General features: G+C 25.6%; 1 protein-coding gene and 1 long non-coding RNA gene across 10 annotated transcripts in view; both read right to left on the bottom strand.

The window, feature by feature from the left end:
• The window catches only part of LOC109608126 (fasciclin-3), a 406,522-nt gene that overhangs the window by 76,709 nt on the left and 308,228 nt on the right, over positions 1 to 21,585 (bottom strand). The window lies entirely within an intron of this gene.
• Positions 2,736 to 21,585, bottom strand: part of LOC126266007 (uncharacterized) — a 107,345-nt gene continuing 88,495 nt past the window's right edge. For all 3 annotated transcript variants that reach the window (XR_007548465.1, XR_007548466.1, XR_007548464.1), the window contains exons 3-4: positions 16,820 to 16,872; positions 2,736 to 3,000 (exon numbers count right to left, since the gene is read on the bottom strand). This is a non-coding gene — a long non-coding RNA (uncharacterized LOC126266007). The remainder of the gene's footprint in view (positions 3,001 to 16,819; positions 16,873 to 21,585) is intronic.

Raw genomic sequence — 21,585 nt, 5'->3', positions numbered from 1 at the left:
TTTTTAAGATACTTTTTTGGTATTTAGTCATTTTTGATAAAAAATTTCTTGTGTAAGGTGAAATTTGATACAACCTTTACGATTTGTAAGAAGTTTAGAATTATTTTGATTTTTAAATTTCTTTATTATAAGACATATTTGTTTTTTTTAATTTTTCTAACCTTGTAAGAATTGTGATTTGTTGTAAATTTGTAGTTCAGCTCTTGATTATTCATAATTTGTAATATGTTTTCATCATGTAAGATTTTTAAGATACTTTCTTGGTATTTAGTTATTTTTGATAAAAAATTTCTTGTGTATGGTGAAATTTGATACAACCTTTACGATTTGTAAGAAGTTTAGAATTATTTTGATTTTTAAACTTCATTATTATAAGACATATTTGTTTTTTTTAATTTTTCTAACCTTGTAAGAATTGTGATTTGTTGTAAATTTGTAGTTCAGCTCTTGATTATTCATAATTTGTAATATGTTTTCATCATGTAAGATTTTTAAGATACTTTTTTGGTATTTAGTCATTTTTGATAAAAAATTTCTTGTGTAAGGTGAAATTTGATACAACCTTTACGATTTGTAAGAAGTTTAGAATTATTTTGATTTTTAAATTTCTTTATTATAAGACATATTTGTTTTTTTAATTTTTCTAACCTTGTAAGAATTGTGATTTGTTGTAAATTTGTAGTTCAGCTTTTGATTATTCATAATATGTAATATGTTTTCATCATGTAAGATTTTTAAGATACTTTTTTGGTATTTAGTCATTTTTGATAAAAAATTTCTTGTGTAAGGTGAAATTTGATACAACCTTTACGAATTGTAAGAAGTTTAGAATTATTTTGATTTTTAAATTTCTTTATTATAAGACATATTTGTTTTTTTAATTTTTCTAACCTTGTAAGAATTGTGATTTGTTGTAAATTTGTAGTTCAGCTCTTGATTATTCATAATTTGTAATATGTTTTCATCATGTAAGATTTTTAAGATACTTTTTTGGTATTTAGTCATTTTTGATAAAAAATTTCTTGTGTAAGGTGAAATTTGATACAACCTTTACGATTTGTAAGAAGTTTAGAATTATTTTGATTTTTAAATTTCTTTATTATAAGACATATTTGTTTTTTTAATTTTTCTAACCTTGTAAGAATTGTGATTTGTTGTAAATTTGTAGTTCAGCTCTTGATTATTCATAATTTGTAATATGTTTTCATCATGTAAGATTTTTAAGATACTTTTTTGGTATTTAGTTATTTTTGATAAAAAATTTCTTGTGTATGGTGAAATTTGATACAACCTTTACGATTTATAAGAAGTTTAGAATTATTTTGATTTTTAAATTTCTTTATTATAAGACATATTTGTTTTTTTTAATTTTTCTAACCTTGTAAGAATTGTGATTTGTTGTAAATTTGTAGTTCAGCTCTTGATTATTCATAATTTGTAATATGTTTTCATCATGTAAGATTTTTAAGATACTTTTTTGGTATTTAGTCATTTTTGATAAAAAATTTCTTGTGTAAGGTGAAATTTGATACAACCTTTACGATTTGTAAGAAGTTTAGAATTATTTTGATTTTTAAATTTCTTTATTATAAGACATATTTATTTTTTTTTAATTTTTCTAACCTTGTAAGAATTGTGATTTGTTGTAAATTTGTAGTTCAGCTCTTGATTATTCATAACTTGTAATATGTTTTCATCATGTAAGATTTTTAAGATACTTTTTTGGTATTTAGTCATATTTGATAAAAAATTTCTTGTGTGAGGTGAAATATGATACAACTTTTACGATATGTAAATAGTAGTTAAATTGCATTTTTATAAGAAACATTCAATTTTACAATTTTTCTAACGTTTTAAAAATTGTAATTTGTTGTTCAGCTCTTGATTATTCATTATTTTTAATATATTCTCATCATATAAGATTTTTAAGATATTGTTTTGGTATTTAGTCATTTTTAATAAAATATTTCTTGTGTAAGGTGAAATTTGATATAACTTTTATGATTTGTAAGAAATTTTGAATTATTTTGATTTATAAATTCCCTTTTTATAAGAAATATTCGATTTTACAATTTTTCTAACCTTGTAAGAATTGTTATTTGTCGTTATTTTGTAAATTTATAAAAATATTAGATTAATATATAAAAATATTAGATTTTATAATTCTTCTATCTTTGCAAGAATTGTAGTTTTTTGTATTATACTTATAATGTAAGTTTTTGGTATTTAGTCATTTTTGATAAAAAATTGCTTGTGTAAGGTGAAATTTGGTACAACTTTTACAATTTGTAAGAAATATTAAATTTTATAACTCTGTAAGAATTCTAATTTTTTGTAAATTTGTAGTTTAACTCTTGATTTGTCGATACTTTAAATATTTTCACAGTTAAAATTTTGTACAATTTTTACTATTTGTAAAAAATAATAAATTTTGGGCCTTGTAAGAATTGTGATTTTTTAGGTTAAGTCTTGGTTTGTCATTATTTTATATATTTCACATTATGTAAGTCTTTATTTATATATTTATTTATTGAAATTTAGTCATTTTTAATGAAAATATTATCGTGACAGTTGAAATTTTATGAAATTTTTATGTTTTATAAGAAATATTAAATTTTAAAATTTGTATAATTTTGTAAAAATTGAATAAAATTTAATGATTTTACTTAGAAAGGTCAATTTTGTTGCAATCAAACCATTAAAATAACACATTAAATTTAATATTATGTACTTAAATACACGTTAACTTTATCTCCAACCCCATAAAGTGCATAATGCACGATTTCATTATCAAGAGTATGCACTTCAAACGAACTAAATCAATTTAATTATCCTTAAAACGCCTCTCCTCGCGATCGTCCTTAATAACTGTCACCGGATCGCTATCTGTCACATAAAAACCTTGATAAATCGACAAAGGGCCCGAATCCCTCAGGCCTTTCCCACCGTATGCACATCCGCCCACATTACCATAAAAATGTAATTCCGTTTTAATCGTACCTGAAACAAAAAAAACCATAATGTTAAAACTAATAATAATAATAAACCTAACACTAATTAATTTAAGTGATCCACTCCGGCACTCCGGCACGGTTATTTTTATTGTCATAATAATCGTTAAGGGGGAACCCCCGAGGATCATGGCCGGAACAAAATTGTCCCGTAAGTGCACAAGTTTTTTTTTTATATTAAACTTTGCCCCGCACCCGTTTAATTCAATTGGGGGGAAATACGGCTGACGGGTGGGAAGTTAGTTCTGAAGTTTAGTCGTTTTTTGAAGTCTCCGCGCCACCTACCCCCGGGGGGATTTACATTCAGGAGCGGATATGAATTTGTATTTGGTGTCCCGTTCAGTTTTGGGTGGGGGGCTAATTATGGTGTTTAGAGGGTCGTTAATCATGCGACGAAGATGGCGGTGACGTCCATTGAACGCACCATGTTAGATGTGTCTAGTGTATTAGCTAACTATGAATTTCTATGTTTTATATTATTCTGGTCTTTATATAAATTAGTAATAATTAAAAATTGTATTGTTATTTTTAATTTTATTAAATCCTACAAGTTCTGTAAGATTTTTGGATACTTTTTTTGGTTGAAATGCTGTAAGAGGTTAGGTTAGATTAAATTTGTGAAAATTCTGTTGAAAAATTGAATTTTTCCTAAAAAATCTTACACATATTGATTTTTGAAAGAAACTTTGAATCTACCTTATTTTATTAAATTTTGTATTCTTGTAAGGACAGTAAGACTTTCAGTGGTTTTTAGTAATTTTACTATCTTAATTATATACGATTTTAAACTGTATAAATTGTTTACAAAGTTACGTTACGTTTTTTCATTGGAACTTTATTTGTAATGGGATCTACTCAGAAGTTTTAACCTGTATACATTTTATTAAAAAAAAATATGTACTTTAGAAACTGTTGTAACTGTATATAAAAGTATTTGTGAAGTGCTAAATCGTACTGAATCGAGAAAGTTTCTTAACTGTCTTAATTTTATCTGGAAATGATCATAAAATTTTAAATTGTATAAATTGTTTATGAAGTCAAAGTAACTTGCACAGAAAGTTATCCGCAAAGTTTCATTACTGTTTTAATTGTATAGGAGTGTTTATTTAATTTTAAACTGTAAAAATTGTTCATGAAGTACCACAGATATCTTTAATGACACACATAGCTGTTAATCTTTGAAAATTTAAGACATTCTAAACATTTCTTTATAAAATTAATACAGTTTTGAAATTTTCTAAACAATTCTGTATAAAATTAAGACAGTTCTGAAACTTCTTAAGCAATTCTGTATAAAATTAAGACAATTTTGAAACATTCTAAACAAATCTTTATAAAATTGATACATTTCTGAATCTTTATAAGCAATTCTGTAGAAATTAAGACTGTTCTGAAACTTTATAAACAATTCTGTATAAAATTAAGACAGTTGTGAAACTTCTTAAGTAATTTTATATGAAATTAAGATAGTTGTGAAACTTTCTAATTAATTCTGTAATAAATTAAGACAGTTCTGAAACTTCTTAAGTAATTTTATATAAAATTAAGACAGTTCTGAAACTTCCTACACAATTCTGTATAAAATTAAGACAATTTTGAAACATTCTAAATAATTCTTTATAATATTAATACAGTTCTGAAAATTTATAAGCAATTCTGTAAAAATTAAGACTGTTCTGAAACTTCTTAAGTAATTTTATATAAAATTAAGACAGTTTTGAAATTTCCTTCACAATTCTGTATGAAATTAAGACAATTTTGAAACTAAATAATTCTATATAAAATTAAATAAATCTGTATAAAATTAAAATAGTTCTGAAACTTTCTAAGCAACTTTATATAAAATTAAGAGAGTTTTGAAACTTTCTAAACAATTCTGTATAAAATTAAGACAGTTCTGAAACTTCCTAAATAGTTCTGTATAAAATTAAGACAATTTTGAAACTTTCTAAGTAATTCTATATAAAATTAAGACAGTTTTGAAACTTTCTAAATAATTCTGTATAAAATTAAGAAAATTTTGAAACTTTCTAAGTAATTCTATGTAAAATTAAGACTGTTTTGAAACTTCTTAAGTAATTTTATATAAAATTACGACAGTTTTGAAATTTCCTTCACAATTCTGTATGAAATTAAGACAATTTTGAAACTAAATAATTCTATATAAAATTAAATAAATCTGTATAAAATTAAAATAGTTCTGAAACTTTCTAAGCAACTTTATATAAAATTAAGACAGTTTTGAAACTTTCTAAACAATTCTGTATAAAATTAAGACAGTTCTGAAACTTCCTAAATAGTTCTGTATGAAATTAAGACAATTTTGAAACTAAAAAATTCTATATAAAATTAAGTAGGTTCGGAAATGTTCTAAGTAAATCTGTATAAAATTAAAACAGTTCTGAAACTTTTTAAGCAACTTTATATAAAATTAAGACAGTTTTGAAACTTTCTAAACAATTCTGTATAAAATAAAGATAGTTCTGAAACTTCCTAAATTGTTCTGTATAAAATTAAGACAATTTTGAAACTTTCTAAGTAATTCTATGTAAAATTAAGACACTTTTAAAACTTTCTAGACAATTCTGTATAAAATTAAGACAATTTTGAAACATTCTAAACAATACTTTATAAAATTAATACAGTTGTGAAACTTTCTAAGCAATTCTGTAAAAATTAAGACTGTTCTGAAACTTTCTAAACAATTCTGTATAAAATTAAGACAGTTCTGAAACTTCTTAAATAGTTCTGTATAAAATTAAGACAATTTTGAAACTTTCTAAGTAATTATATGTAAAATTAAGACAGTTTTGAAACTTTCTAGACAATTTTGTATAAAATTAAGACAATTTTGAAACATTCTAAACAATTCTTTATAAAATTAATTCAGTTCTGAAACTTTCTAAGCAATTCTGAATAAATATCAAGACAGTACTGAAATTTCTTAATCAGTTTTGTTTAAAAATGAAACAATTTTATAACTTTCAATATAAAATTAAGACAGTTCTGTAACTTTCTAAACAATTCTATATAAAATTAAGACAGTTCTGAAATTTTCTAAAGAATTCTGTTAAAAATTAAAACACTATTGAAACTTTCTAAACAATTCTGTATAAAATTAAGACAGTTCTGAAACTTCCTAAATAGTTCTGTATAAAATTAAGACAATTTTGAAACTTTCTAAGTAATTCTATGTAAAATTAAGACTGTTCTGAAACTTCCTAAGCAATTCTGAATAAAAATTAAGACAGTAGTAAAATTTATTAAGCAGTTTTGTATAAAATTGAAACAATTTTATAACTTTCTAAGCAATTCTATATAAAATTAAGACAGTTCTGAAACTTCCTAAACAGTTCTGTATAAAATTAACACAGTTCTGAAACTTCCTAAACAATTCTATATAAAATTGACATAGTTTTGAAACTTCTTAAGCAGTTTTCTATAAATTTAAGACGATTTTTAAATTTTTTAAGTAAATCTGTACAAAATTAAGAGGATCCTGGAATTTTTTATTGAAATTGGGAGTTTTAAACTGTATAAGTTTTATTAAAAAAATCATGAAGCGTCGTAGAACTTCTACAGAAAGTTTCACTACAGTTTTAATTGTATAGGAGTGTTTTTCACTAATTTTAAACTGTATTAATTGCTCATGAAGTACCACAGTTATTTTTAATGGCACACATAACTATTAAAAAACTTTTAAAATTTAAGTTTAAGTTTTACAGCTATGATAATTAAATACCAAACTGGACCTGAAAGTTTTATACTCTATAAACTATACACTTTTCTTGAACATAAAAGAAGCATTTCGATGTGCATAAATAAAAATTTTATGATTTAAATAAATTCCCCAGTTTCCGTGGAACAATAATATTTCGACACAATAAAAATTTAAGAATCCGGTTTTCGAAACGCCGTTAAAAACTATCGGATCATTGTGCCGTTGATTTATGTGCGGTGTTCTTTAAAAATCGGACGTTTCGGGGCACGCCCCGTTGGAAATTTAAAGTTTACAAGGCATAAATAAAAAGGCCGTATATTATGTCGTCCGACAAAGCGGGAGCTCGACCGAAACAAGTTCATGCGCCCGGGAATTTCCTCAACTTTCCCGCAAAACTGCGAAAATTGCCATTTTTTCTACGTCCATAAATATCAATCAGAGGGAGACGGGGTTCGAGTACCTCACGGCCGATCAAAAATCGGAAAATTAAGTGTTGAATGTTTAAGGGCGGCGTTTACTAGACAAGGAATCACACTAGTTGTAAACCAATCACATTTTATCATATAAACAACTTAGAAATTTTAATTCAGCTTTGGTGGTTGAAGAAACATCAGTTTCAATCAGAGTAACAAATTAGTCTTATTTTAGTCGTCAAACAAAGTGTAATTTGTTATAAACTTTTAAAGGTAAGTTTTTTATTCAATTTTTGTTTTTATATTGCTGTATTATTGTTTCGTATGTGTTACGTATATTTGTTAATTCATGTCATCAATTAATTAATTAATTTTTACTTGTATCTGTCACAATTTTGATGTTATTTCATATTTTTGTGTCCTTGGTTTTACATTGGAAGAGTCTGGATGGATTTGTTCATTGTTTGTTGTTGGTTTTTCTCCCCGTGAAATTATGAATAAAGATTGATTTATTTGAAGAATGTATTATGTTCATTTCAAATCTACTTTAGTGTATTTAAAATAAATGATAGTTCGGTATTTTTATTTTTTTTTTTATTAAATACTTATATAGTTTTTTTTTGTTCATATTATTGGTTCACATAAAATATTAATATTCTTGAATTATTTCTATTATTTCTTCGTGTTGTTACATAACTTGTCTTTGAGCTATTTTGTATTATGTAGTTAAATTAACTTAGACTTTATAAAATTGGAAAATCAAGTGACACATAATTTTAATATGAAATTTAAAATCAAAGAAGCATGTATGATTATATATTATAGTATATTATAGTATACAATAATAAAATAAAAGCAATATTAATTTTAGAAAATGCCAAAAACGTGTAGATTTGCTTCTTGGTCAAAGAAATAAATCAAAAGTTTACATTTACTTGAACTAAGAAACAGGAAACTGAAGAAAATAGGATCATATATTGTGGATAATCTTTTAGAACAAGATGAGAAGTATAACGAATCTACCCAATGTTCACAATTTATTTTAAATGATATTAGATCAATTCAAGATTACTAAAAAAGAACAATTTAAATAAATGAAAAAGCAATTGGCAATTTAACAACCCAAATTATTATTAATAAATGCACCGGCTTACTGCTTCTAATTTTGGAGATGTTAAAATTAAAAGAATCTTGTGACATTATAGTTAAAAAAGTTGATAATTTTTCTACAGAAGCTACTAATTATGGGAAAATTAATGATTCGGTAGTAATAAAAAAATTTGAAGAAAAATACAATAAAATTGTAAAGCCTGCTGGTTTATTTGTAGATGTTCTTCATGGATATTTATAAATTATATTATGTATTTTTATAATTAAATTTTTATATTTTCAGGAATTATTTCTGAAGACCAAATTGTGGAAGTCTAGTGTTCTTATGAGACGATTATAATATAGAACCTATAGAATATTACTTTCAGATATAAGATCAATTAAATATTATTGGGACTAATCTGTACTATTTTATTGTACATTCAGGTCCAAAAAATAAACTTCTCGTTGAAGTAATTCATAAAGACGAATTTTTGGAGCAACAAAATGCTTTCGAAATTAGAAAGATTCTATTTTAATTGTCTAGGACAAGAGATACTATTAAATAGAAGAGGTATGATTATATATTATAGTATATAATAGTATACAATAATAAAATAAAAGCAATAATAATTTTAGAAAATGCCAAAAACGCCTAGATTTGCTTCTTGGTCTAAGAAATAAATCAAAAGTTTACATTTACTTGAACTAAGAAACAGGAAACTGAAGAAAATAGGATCATATATTGTGGATAATCTTTTAGAACGAGATGAGAACTATAACGAATCTACCCAATGTTCACAATTTATTTTAAATGATATTAGATCAATTCAAGATTACTAAAAAAGAACAATTTAAATAAATGAAAAAGCAATTGGCAATTTAACAACCCAAATTATTATTAATAAATGCACCGACTTACTGCTTCTAATTTTGGAGATGTTAAAATTAAAAGAATCTTGTGACATTATAGTTAAAAAAATTAATAATTTTTCTACAAAAGCTACGAATTACGGGAAAATTAATGATTCGGTAGCAATAAAAAAATTTGAAGAAGAATACAATAAAATTGTAAAGCCTGCTGGTTTATTTGTAGATGTTCTTCATGGATATTTATAAATTATATTGTGTATTTTTATAATTAAATTTTTATATTTTCAGGAATTATTTCTGAAGACGAAATTGTGGAAGTCAAGTGTTCTTATGAGACGATTATAATATAGAACTTATAGAATATTACTTTCAGATATAAGATCAATTAAACATTATTGGAACTAATCTGTGCTATTTTATTGTACATTCAGGTCCAAAAAATAAACTTTTCGTTGAAGTAATTCATAAACACGAATATTTGGAACAACAAAATGCTTTCGAAATTAGAAAGATTCTATTCTAATTGTCTAGGACAAGAGATACTATTAAATAGAGGAGGGCGAAATTTAAAATGTTTTGATCCACCCTACATCAGAGTAGGGCAGGAAAAGAGAACAAAAAATGTCAATTTAATAAAATATTAATTTTTAAAATAATTTGTTTCACTACGTTAAATTCCTATAAATTCCATTCAAATTACAAAGTTTACGCATTACTTTACTGTAATTATACATCAAAAAATATTGTATATAAAAAGTGTTTTGATTTTAATTTATCACATAATGAAAATTGTATTGTATTATATTATATTGAACAATAAGCAGAATTTCCTGTTTAGATTTCCAGGTTAAAAATTTACTATTTAAATAATTTGATAACTATTTAAATAATGAGATTAAAATATATATTTACATACACATAAATTTGATTAATGATGAATAATCAATTATCAATATTTTTTAACAATATATATATTATTTTTGAATTTCTTGTGTGATACAGACTCACATGTCAATGGCTTTCTTACATGTGGCCAATTTGTAATTCTGAAATTAGTAGTATTATGAATCAAAGAGTTTCTAAATTTTATTGCTATAATAACTGGTATAAAAATGCACAAATTTTCCTGAATACGTCCAGTCAATAGGTCATCTATGAATAATGTGTAGAACACATGACATACCCCCTTTCCTATGCCACAATCACTTATACTTACAGATTTCTATGATTATTCGGTTTACGTATGAAATTTTATTATTTTGCTAATTTGGAGCAAATCTAAAAAACGCAATATTTTTCTCAGAAAATTGTCACTGTACATTCTTGTTAAATATCTAAGCTTTGACATGACATATTTCATTTACCAAAATATTCTTTATTTTTTGAGTTATTTGCTGTACAAAAATGGTAGAAAATGACCTAAGTTTGACCATCAATAACTTTGTTATTAAATAATATTACGACTTTAAAACTATGTCATGTCAAAGATCAAACTATTGTTAATCCACACTCAAAATTTGAAATAGATTGATTACATAGTTTTTGAGATTTGCTCCAAGTCGTCGACGGCGTTCGTATAGGGAATTTAACACAGGAAGACGCCGCTCTTAATAGTGAAGAATTTTAAGTGAATAAGATTTCAGCCACTCATCCGAAGCCATTCCCTGAAAGTCCTAAACGAGATCATATGCGAGAACGATAAATCGGGATTGTGTCTGCCGTTCTGCACGGCCCTTTAACCTCCACTTTTAATGGAATTTTCGGTTTTATTGGCGGCGAAGGCGCGAGGTGAAAAACGTAAATCGGACGGATCTCTACGCACTCTTCCGTGAACCCGCCCGTCCGAATCCGGGGGGTGATTTATCCCGGATTCCGTGCGGGGCAAGCCGGAAGACGGACGCAGTTGCATGATGTCGATAAATCGAGGGGGGTGACGGTGGCACGGTAATTATTAAAGGGGTTGTCCGTGTTTAGGTCTCCGAGGACCCGTATCGTCGGTACGCGGAACGTGTTGCGTTCAATGGACGTCAACGGCATCGACGCCGCATGATTAACGACCCTCTAAACAGCGGTAATTAGGTCTGTTGCGAAAAACGTAACGGGCATCGAATGCAAATTCGTGTCTGGTCGTGTATGTAAACTGAAAAAGCAACTTGTCCTATCGAATGGATTCTGAGTCAACATTTTAATATAATTTGAGGATTAACACTTCACAAATATTTCTAAATAAAATAGATATAGCTGCAAAATTTACTTACTTTTCTTTTATACAATTTATACAGTTTATACAGTAAACAGATCCCATTACGAATAAGGCGGTTATTTAAATACATAATTAACTGTATGAACAATTTATACAGTTAAAATTACATGAAAACTTCGATTAACGATTAAGACTTTAAAAATACTTTTTTATACAATTTATATATATATATATATATATATATATATATATATATATATATATATATATATATATATCAATAAGATGATTATGAAACTTCATAACTTCATAACTTTCTAACTAAGTCACATTGTAAACAATTATACAGTTTAATATTTCAGTATACAATTAAGACAGAAACTGAGAGAGACTGAAACCTCTTACATAATTGTGACAGATCTGAAGCTTCTTAAGCAATTCTGAATAAATATCAAGACAGTACTGAAACTTCTTAATCAGTTTTGTTTAAAAATGATACAATTTTATAACTTTCAATATAAAATTAAGACAGTTCTGAAATTTTCTAAACAATTGTGTTAAAAATTAAGACACTTTTGAAACTTTCTAAGCAATTCTATACAAAATTAAGACAGTTCTGAAACTTATTAAGCAGTTCTGTATAAAATTGAAACAATTTTGTAACTTTCTAAGCAGTTCTATATAAAATCAAGATAGTTCTGAAACTTTATAAACAATTCTATATAAAATTAAAAGAAATTTGAAACTTTCTAAGCAATTCTATACAAAATTAATACATTTCTGTAACTTTCTAAACAATTATATATAAAATTTAGACAATTCCGAAATTGTCTAAATAATTCTATTTAAAATTAAGATAATTTTGAAACTTTTTAAGCAATTCAATATAAAATTAAGACAGTACTGAAACTTTTTAAGCAGTTCTGTATAAAATTGAAACAATTTTGTAACTTTCTAAGCAGTTCTATATAAAATTAAGACAGTTCTGAAACTTTCTAAACAACAATTTTATATAAAATTAAGAAAATTTGAACTTTCTGAGCAATTCTATACAAATTAAGACAGTTCTGAAATTTATTAAACGGTTCTGTATAAAATTGAAACAATTTTGTAACTTTCTAAGCAGTTCTACATAAAATTAAGACAGTTCTGAAGCTTTCTGAACAATTCTATATAAAATTAAGAAAATTATGAAACTTTCTAAGCAATTCTATACAAAATTAAGACAGTTCTGAAACTTTCTAAACAATTTTGTATAAAAATAAGAAAATTTTGAAACTTTCTAAGCAATTCTATATAAAATTAAGACAGTTCTGAAACTTTATAAACAATTCTATATAAAATTAAAAAAAATTGAAACTTTCTAAGCAATTCTATACAAAATTAATACAGTTCTGTAACTTTTTAAACAATTATATATAAAATTTAGACATTTCCGAAATTGTCTAAATAATTCTGTTTAAAATTAAGATAATTTTGAAACTTTCTATGCAATTCAATATAAAATTAAGTCAGTTCTGAAATTTATTAAACAGTTCTGTATAAAATTGAAACAATTTTGTAACTTTCTAAGCAGTTCTACATAAAATTAAAACAGTTCTGAAGCTTTCTAAACAATTCTATATAAAATTAAGAAAATTTTGAAACTTTCTAAGCAATTCTATACAAAATTAAGACAGTTCTGAAACTTCTTAAGCAATTCTGAATAAAAATTAAGACGGTACTGAAAATTCCATTTTGAAACTTTTTAAGTAATTCTATGTAAAATTAAGACAATTCTGTAACTTTCTAAGCAATTCTGTATAAAATTAACACAGTTTCGAAAGTTCTTAATCAGTTTTCTATAAAATTAAGCCGGTTTTTAAACATCTTGAGTAATTCTGTATAAAATTGAGAGGATACCGAAATTTCTTTTTGATATTAGAAGTTTTAAACTGTATAAACATTATTAAAAAAGTCATGAAGTGTCTAAACAATTTTGTATAAAAATAAGACAATTTTGAAACTTTCTAAGCAATTCTATATAAAATTAAGACAGTTCTGAAACTTTCTAAACAATTCTGTATAAAATTAAGACTATTTTGAAACTTTCTAAACAATTCTATATAAAATTAATACAATTTTGAAACTTTCTAAGAAATTCTGTACAAAATTAAGTCAGTTCTGAAACTCTCTAGACATTTCTGTATAAAATTATGATAATTTTGGAACGTTTCGAACTCTTTTATGTAAAATTAAGACAGTTCTGAAAATTTCTAAACAATTTTGTATAAAATTAAGACAGTTCTGAAACGTTCTAAACAATTCTGTATAAAATTAAGACTATTTTGAAACTTTCTAAACAAGTCTATATAAAATTAATACAATTTTGAAACTTTCTAAGCAATTCTGAATAAAATTAAGTCAGTTCTGAAACTCTCTAGACAATCCTTTATAAAATTGAGATAATTTTGGACCTTTTAAATTCTTCTATGTAAAATTAAGACAGTTCTGAGACTTTCTAAACAATTTTGTATAAAATTAAGACAGTTCTGAAGCTTTAGAGACAATTCCGTATAAAATTAAGACAGTTTTGAAACTTTTTAAGCAATTTTATATAAAATAAGACAGTTCTGAAACTATTTGACTTTTTAAAGTAGTGACATTTGTTTAGGAGACTTTACCTGTATAAATTATATGAAAAGTAATTTACGTAGTTATTTTAATCAGATATACAGATATATTTATAGTTTTAAACTGTATAAATTATAAAGAAATAATAATATATTAATTGTACGGAGAAGTCTTTATAAACTTTTAAACTGTATTAATTACTAAACAGCTCCAATTCGTTCGCCGCAAAAGCGACCCAAAACTATCAAACAGTTCTGAAATAAGAAACGAAAACGGCGATTGCGAGAAACATTTTCCGCTGCGGAATTTCCCGATCGGTTATTAAAGAAACAAAAACGGGGAATTGCAATTTCCAGGGGTCGCAATCTGGCGCTGCAAAAGTGATCGCGTTTTATTTTTTTATTTCTTCTTCTTAGCTTCCATCTCTTCCGACAAGAAAAACAACCACACACGACCTCAAAGTCAACTGCTCCCGGGGTCTATTGTCTGTTCGTTTTTCTTGGCCTGCTGTTTTTCGGTTTCGTTCGCGGTCTGCTCTTTTAATTTTCGACGCTTTGTGTCGCCGCTTTTTGTCGATCGGTATCGAGTGACTCGGATTTCGGGACGATAAAAACGATATTAGGGAGCGTGGCAAACGGTTTTTGAGGATGCATCAAACTGGTGGATTGTTGCAGTCGTGATTTATGTGTTGTGCATTGTGGAATTTGGATGTTTAAAGTTTTACATTCTTGAGACATACAGTTGTTAATAAATGGAATATATACGGAATTGTTTAAGACATTGTTCCTAAACTGAATAATTCTGTATAAAATTAAGACAATTTTGAAACTTTCTAAGCAATTTTATATAAAATTAAGACAGTTCTAAAACCTTCTTAATAATTCTGTATACATTTACGACAATTTTGAAGTTTTCTAAGCAATTTTAAATAAAATTAAGACAGCTCTGAAACTTTATAAGCATTTCTGTATAAAATTAAGATAGTTTTGAAGCTTTCTAAACAATTCTGTATAAAATTAAGACAGTTCAAAAACTTTCTAAATAGTTCTGTATAAAAATAAGACAATTTTAAAATTTTCTAAGCAATTCTGTCTAAAATTAAGACAGTTCTGAAACTATCTAAGCAATTCTGTATAAAATTAAGACATTTGTGTAACTTTGTGAACAATTCTGTATGAAACTAAGACAGTCCTGACATTTTCTAAGCAATTTTACATACAATTAAGTGAGTTCTGAAACATTCTGAATAATTCTGTATAAAATTAAGACAATTTTGAAACTTTCAAAGCAATTCTATATAAAATTATGACAGTTCTAAAACCTTCTAAATAATTCTGTATACATTTACGACAATTTATATATAAAATTAAGACAGCTCTGAAACTTTATAAGCAATTCTGTATAAAAAAGACAGTTCTGAAGCTTTCTAAGCAATTCTGTATGAAATTAAGACAGTTGTAAAACTATCTAAACAATTCAGTATAAAATTAGGACATTGCTAAAACTTTCTGAAAAGTTCTGTATAAAAATAAGACAATTTTAAAATTTTCTAAGCAATTCTGTATAAAATTAGGCCAGTTCTGAAACTTTCTAAGCAATTCTGTATAAAATTATGAGTTTTAAAACCTTCTAAATAATTCTGTATACATTTATGTCAATTTTGAAATTTTCTAAACAATTCTATATAAAATTAAGACAGCTCTAAAACTTTATAAGCAATTCTGTATATGATTAAGGCAGTTCTGAAGCTTTCTAAGCAATTCTATATAAAATTAAGACAGTTCTGAAACTTTCTAAACAATTTTGAAACTTTCTAAGCAATTCTATATAAAATTAAGACAGTTCTAAAACTTTCTAAATAATTCTGTATATATTTACGACAATTTTGAAGTTTTCTAAGCAATTTTAAATAAAATTAAGACAGTTCTGAAACTTTATAAGCAATTCTGTATAAAATTAAGACAGTTCTGAAGCTTTCTAAGCATTTCTGTATAAAATTAAGACAGTTCTGAAACTTTCTAAGCAATTCTGTATAAAATTAAGACAGTTCTAAAATTTTCTATATAGTTTTGGCTAAAAATAAGATAATTTTGAAATTTTCTAAGCAATTCGATATAAAATTAAGACAGTTCTATAATTTTCTAAGCAATTCTGAATAAAAATTAAGACAGTACTGCAACTTATTAAGCAGTTCTGTATAAAATTAAGACAGTGCTAAAACTTTCTAAATAGTTCTGTATAAAAATAAGAGTTTTAAAATTTTCTAAACAGTTCTGTACAAAATTAAGACAGTTTTGAAACTTTATAAACAATTCTGTATAAAATTAAGACAGTTCTAAAACTTTCTAAATAGTACTGAATAAAAATAAGACAATTTTGAAATATTCTAAGCAATTTTCTCTAAAATTAAGACAGTTCTGAACCTTTCTATACAATTCTGTATGAAATTAAGAGAGTTCTGAAACATTCTGAATAATTCTGTATAAAGGCAAGATAATTTTGAAACTTTCTAAGCAATTCTATATAAAATTAAGACAGCTCTAAAACTTTACAAATAATTCTATATAAAATTAAGACAATTTGGTAATTTTCTAGGTAATTTTATATAAAATTAAGAGCGCTGAAAGTTTATAAGTAATTCTGTTCAAAATTAAGACAGGCAGAGTGTGCCTAACCGGTTGTTTTAGTGGAAGAAGTTTGGACTTCTTTTTATTTTTTATTTTTTGTAACAATTATAAAAATAAAAACCTACTTTTAAATAAATATACAAAGAGTGTATGCGCAAAAATTATAGAAAACTCTAATTATGATAGCGCCATCTGTATTTCGGTAGCTACACTTCTATACCCAAAATCATACAAAACTCTTTTTGATTACAAATGAAGATATTACTTACTTTATTTTCCTAAATATGTCAATATTTGGAGAGCTATTTAAAATAATTCATACCTGAAAAGACAAAAAAAAATTAATCAAAAAAACTTTTAAACATCATAAACTTAATGTAACTTAAGTAAAGCACACACAAATCTTATAATAGTCAATTATTATTGGTGAGGTGACTTAATTTATTGGAACAGTGTATCCAGAAGTTACTTTTGAACTATTTAAAATTACTAATTTAAAGTTCCGCATAAGTAAAAAATTTAGACATATAAAAACCACACTTAATTATTAATGAAAATCAAAATCTCGGTTTCGTACATTTAGTACAACTTAATTATCTTCCATTTTTAATGTTAATTAAACTTTTATATAAATATATATGTTGTACACAGTTGTTTAGTTAAAGTTTTAGTTACATCTAATAAAGTCGGTGTACACAGTTAAAAATACGAATTTAATTAAACAGCACGAAATGTAAATGAATAATGAACAAAACGGGCACGTAAAAACACAGGAAAAACGGACGGAAAGTAAAAATAAACTTCAATTCCCATGCACTCTTTATTATGGACACAAACAGGCGTATTTATTTAAAAGAATTTATTGTAATGAATCGTCATACAAAAACAAAAATCGCCGTGTTTATGTGGCCAAAACCGATGAAATTGTTTTAATCACACTCGCTCGGATTTTATTCATTCGAACGTAACTGTCCGGAATTTAATAAATTTTAAAACCATATCGACGCGTTCGCTCACAATAATCGGTTGTGATTTGTTTTTGTGGCAACGCGATTTAATGAATATTAATAAAAATCGGATTCCGTTTAATTTTGGTGAACGTGTAATCCGGAGTCGATGCGTTTGCAGTAAAAATTAAACAGTTAACTAGTTCATAGAATTTTAAACTGTATAAATTGTTTTTATAGTTGCTTATGAGGTGTAATTAAGAATACCAAAGAATACATATAGTTTTGAACTGTATGAACTGTATAGAAAAACTTTAGAAGATTCAGAACTTTAAAACTGATGTTTTAATCCGTATAAATCTTTGTATAATTTCCTTATAATGTTTTACTACTTTTTAATTCTACAGAGAAATGTTTAAGGAAATTTTAAACTGTATAAATTGTATTTAAGGGCAGTTCTCAAATTTTTTCAGAAATTGTATATAAATTTCAGACAATCTTGACATTTCTTAAGGAATACTGTATAAAACTGAAACAATTTTGAAACATCTTAAGCATATACATGATAGATTAGTGATTGTTAATCTTCCTTCAGATTTGTTTACAAAACAAAATAGTCTCAATACACGTGAGCCCATCGCATTGGTTCATCAGTGAATATGGTGACGTAAGCTAACATACATACAAACTTTATAAGTTCTAAATCTTCCTAAGCAAAGCTGTATAAACTTAAGACACTTCTGAAACTTTCTAAACAATTCTGTATAAAATTAAGATAGTTCTGAAATTTTCTGAGCAATTTTATACAAAATTAAGACAGTTCTAAAACTTTTCAAGTAATTCTGAATAAAATCAAAACAGTTCTGAAATTTTATAAACAATTTTATATAAAATTAAATCACTTCTTAAACTTTCTGAGTAATTCTTTATAAAACTAAGACAGTTCTGAAACTTTGTAAGCATTTCTGTATACAATTAAGACAGTGTTGATACTTTTTAAGCAATTCTGTATAAAATTAAGACAGTTTTGAAATTTTCTGAACAATTCTGTATAAAATTAAGACAGTTCTGAAAATTTCTAAACAATTCTGTATAAACTTAAGACAATTCTGGAACTTTCTAAGTAATTCTGTTTAAAATTAAGATAGTTCTCAAATGTTCTAATTCTGTATAAAATTAAGACTGTTCTAAGACTTTCTAATTAATTTTATATAAAATTAAGACAGTTCTGAAACTTTCTAAACAATTCTGTATAAAAGTTTCGAAATTTTCTAAACAATTTTGTATAAAATTAAGACAGTTCTGAAACGTTCTAAACAATTCTGTATAAAATTAAGACAGTTCTGAAACTTTGTAAGTAATTTTATATAAAATTAAGATAGTTCTGAAACTTTCTAAGCAATTCTGTATAAAATTAAGACAGTTCTGAAACTTTAGAGACAATTTTATATAAATTTAAGACAGTTCTGAAACATTCTAAGCAATTCTGTATAAAATTAAGACAGTTCTGAAACTTTCTAAAGAATTCTGCATAAAATTAAGATAGTTCTGAAATGTTCTAAGCAATTCTGTACACAATTAAGACAGTTCTGAAATTTTCTAAACAATTCTGTATAAAATTAAGACACTTCTGAAACTTTATAAGCAATTTTATATAAAATTAAGACAGTTCTGAAACTTTATAAGCAATCTATATAAAATTAAGACAGTTCTGAAACTTTTCAAGCAATTCTGTATAAAATTAAGACAGTTCTGAAACTTTCTAAACAATTTTGTATAAAATTAAGACAGTTCCGAAATTTTCTAAACAATTCTGTATAAAATTAAGACAGTTAAGAAACTATCTAAGCAATTCAGTATAAAATTAAGACAGTTCTGAAACCTTCTAAGCAATTCTGTATAAATTTAAGACAGTTAAGAAATTTTTTAAGCAATTCTGTATAAAATTAAGACAGTTTTGAAACTTTCTAAACAATTCTTTATAAAACTAAGACAGTTCTGAAACTTTGTAAGCATTTCTGTATACAATTAAGACAGTGTTGATACTTTTTAAGCAATTCTGTATAAAATTAAGACAGTTTTGAAATTTTCTGAACAATTCTGTATAAAATTAAGACAGTTCTGAAAATTTCTAAACAATTCTGTATAAACTTAAGACAATTCTGGAACTTTCTAAGTAATTCTGTTTAAAATTAAGATAGTTCTCAAATGTTCTAATTCTGTATAAAATTAAGACTGTTCTAAGACTTTCTAATTAATTTTATATAAAATTAAGACAGTTCTGAAACTTTCTAAACAATTCTGTATAAAAGTTTCGAAATTTTCTAAACAATTTTGTATAAAATTAAGACAGTTCTGAAACGTTCTAAACAATTCTGTATAAAATTAAGACAGTTCTGAAACTTTGTAAGTAATTTTATATAAAATTAAGATAGTTCTGAAACTTTCTAAGCAATTCTGTATAAAATTAAGACAGTTCTGAAACTTTAGAGACAATTTTATATAAATTTAAGACAGTTCTGAAACATTCTAAGCAATTCTGTATAAAATTAAGACAGTTCTGAAACTTTCTAAAGAATTCTGCATAAAATTAAGATAGTTCTGAAATGTTCTAAGCAATTCTGTACACAATTAAGACAGTTCTGAAATTTTTTAAACAATTCTGTATAAAATTAAGACACTTCTGAAACTTTATAAGCAATTTTATATAAAATTAAGACAGTTCTGAAACTTTATAAGCAATCTATATAAAATTAAGACAGTTCTGAAACTTTTCAAGCAATTCTGTATAAAATTAAGACAGTTCTGAAACTTTCTAAACAATTTTGTATAAAATTAAGACAGTTCCGAAATTTTCTAAACAATTCTGTATAAAATTAAGACAGTTAAGAAACTATCTAAGCAATTCAGTATAAAATTAAGACAGTTCTGAAACCTTCTAAGCAATTCTGTATAAATTTAAGACAGTTAAGAAATTTTTTAAGCAATTCTGTATAAAATTAAGACAGTTTTGAAACTTTCTAAACAATTCTGTATAAAATTAAGACACTTCTGAAACTTTCTAAACAATTTTATATAAAATTAAGAGAGTACTGAAACTTTCTAAGCAATTCTGTATAAAATTAAGACAATTCTGAAACTTTTTAAGCAATTCTGTATAAAATTAAGACAGTTCTGAATCTTTCTAAACAATTCTGTATAAAATTAAGATAGGTCTGAAACTTTATAAACAATTCTATATAAAATTAAGATAGTTCTGAAATGTTCTAAGCAATTCTGTATAAAATTAAGACAGTTCTGAAATTTTATAAATAATTCTGTATAAAATTAAGACAGTTCTGAAACTTTCTAAGCAATTCTGTATAAGATTAAGACAGTTAAGAAATTTTTAAGCAATTCTGTATAAAATTAAGGACAGTTCTGAAACTTTCTAAACAATTCTGTATAAAATTAAGACAGTTCCGAAATTTTCTAAACAATTTTATATAAAATTAAGACAGTCCTGAAGCTTTCTAAGCAATTCTGTATAAAATTAAGACAGGTTTGAAAATTTCTAAACAATTCTGTATAAAATTAAGACAGTTCTGAAACTTTCTAAAAAATTCTGTATAAAATTAAGACAGTTCTTAAACTTTCTGAGTAATTCTCTATAAACTTAAAACAATTCTGAAACAACATTTACAACGAAATTAATTAATAATGTTGGAAATTCAACAAACTCAGCTTTTATATATTTCTATGAAAGACATTTCTCCCTTAAAACTAGAACAGAGACCAAAAAACCCGGCCCCAGGTTTATTTCTTTATTAAACACGAACAAACAAATTGAATTCGTCTCGTTTTTATCGTTTTTTAAACGACCATTCCCCGTTTATTGGAAGCACCATGTGTGTGTGTGTACATTGCTTTGATTCCGTTCCGAAATTTTTTACAACGCGCCCCCCTCGACGTAAAAATCGGTCCCGAGCACGAATTCCGGGCGGCAGGACCCGGAACGACAAATGCGCCCATTAAACCGCGTCCCCATAAATACGGGACGGACCGAAACCGGGGTTTGCATGCGAAAAACGGAGCCGCGTTTCGATCAT

The sequence above is a fragment of the Aethina tumida genome, chromosome 6 (assembly GCF_024364675.1).
Source record: "Aethina tumida isolate Nest 87 chromosome 6, icAetTumi1.1, whole genome shotgun sequence".
Classification (NCBI taxonomy): Eukaryota; Metazoa; Arthropoda; class Insecta; order Coleoptera; family Nitidulidae; genus Aethina; species Aethina tumida.
This window is presented reverse-complemented; position numbering and strand designations above follow the sequence as displayed.